The sequence below is a fragment of the Sinocyclocheilus anshuiensis genome, unplaced genomic scaffold (genome assembly GCF_001515605.1).
Source record: "Sinocyclocheilus anshuiensis isolate Anshui unplaced genomic scaffold, SAMN03320099.WGS_v1.1 scaffold159, whole genome shotgun sequence".
Taxonomy (NCBI): domain Eukaryota; kingdom Metazoa; phylum Chordata; class Actinopteri; order Cypriniformes; family Cyprinidae; genus Sinocyclocheilus; species Sinocyclocheilus anshuiensis.
Window position 1 is genome coordinate 77,646 of NW_015549567.1, and position 1,373 is coordinate 79,018.

Genomic DNA, 1,373 nt, shown 5'->3' on the forward strand with positions numbered 1-1,373 from the left:
TATATACAGTATATATATATATATACGAGATACATTTTTATAAATAGTGTGTTCAAAAGTACAGCATTTATTTCTCAATTTGAATTTGTACATTCATTCAATAGATGGATGGAGGATAGATAGAGGAAGAGACCGAAACAATTAGACATGCAATTGACATGCAACAGGCAAACTAAGTGTGCATCTCCCGGTCATTCTGGAAGGACAAGGTTATGATAACTTTCCCCTGCTTTATTAAAGGACTGAGAGTAGACATGGCTGCAGAGATTCCCTCAGGACAAGAGTTCAAGCTAAGATAATTAACCCATCCAGTGTCATTGGCAGGCTTAGTCCGTGAGTCTGGTCCAGTCACCTCTTCTGTCTGTCCATATGGAAAACGCCTAATTCATGCTAAGTAATATATAGTCTGTGCATCTAAACCCAATATGGACATTCTCCATATACTATAGAGAGACAGTTATATATCTGGGCTATGATCAAACACTACATTAACCTTTTTTTTGTATTTACATTTAACATTCAATTAAGCACTGATATTTACATATTGGGATCATTCATTATGTGCCAACACTGTACATACAAATGTGTACTGTCATGTCAAATGTGTGGATTTGACATATAGCTAGGGTTGGGTATCGTTTGGATTTTTTTCGATACCGGTGCCAAATCGATACTTTTAAAACGGTTCCGCTGCCTAAACGGTGCCTGAACCGATACTTATTAAAAAATCCCCCAAAAAATGATGGATTGGCCATTAGAATAGAAATAGAATAGAGAGTGCAAATGTTAGAGGGTTAAGTTTTTTAATTAAAAAAACAAGCAGATAAAATTAGAAGTAGCATTAGAATAGAGAGTGCTAGGGTCAAATGAAGATGAAAGAGATGTGTTTTCAGCCGTTTCTTGAAAATATTAAGGACTCAGGAGTGCGTGTGATCGCGAAATCGAAAGTGAAAGTAAACAGCGCAAACGCTCATTCAAAAATATTTAAATACACCGCATTCTGAGAGCGGCTCCCTGATGCGCCAAAATTATACACATTATTAGAATGTTTAAAGGAGTGGACACGAAAATCGCGGGAGCGGGCGGCAATGGTCAGAGATTCAGCGGGAGCGGGATTAAGAAAACAGCCGAATCCCGGACATTTTGGGCAATTAAGAAATCCCGGCCGGACGCATTTTTGTTGGTCCAAAAAGAAGACATGTCCGGGGAAAAGAGGACGTACGGTCACCCTAATTTATAATCTATTGCTAATCGATGTATTCTTTTTAAAGTAGCATATGGAACTTATTTTATGCCTCATTCTGTGACAAGAAGCCTCATCAGATCACAAAAGGAAGCATTTGACTGGTGTTGTGGAGTAAAAAGGTTATAAT

The 1,373-nt window shown here is 37.9% G+C and overlaps 1 protein-coding gene across 1 annotated transcript in view; it reads left to right on the forward strand.

Annotated features, from left to right (window-relative positions):
• Positions 1 to 1,373, forward strand: part of LOC107657268 (carbonic anhydrase-related protein 10-like) — a 70,732-nt gene that overhangs the window by 49,597 nt on the left and 19,762 nt on the right. The gene's annotated exons all lie outside the window — the stretch shown is intronic.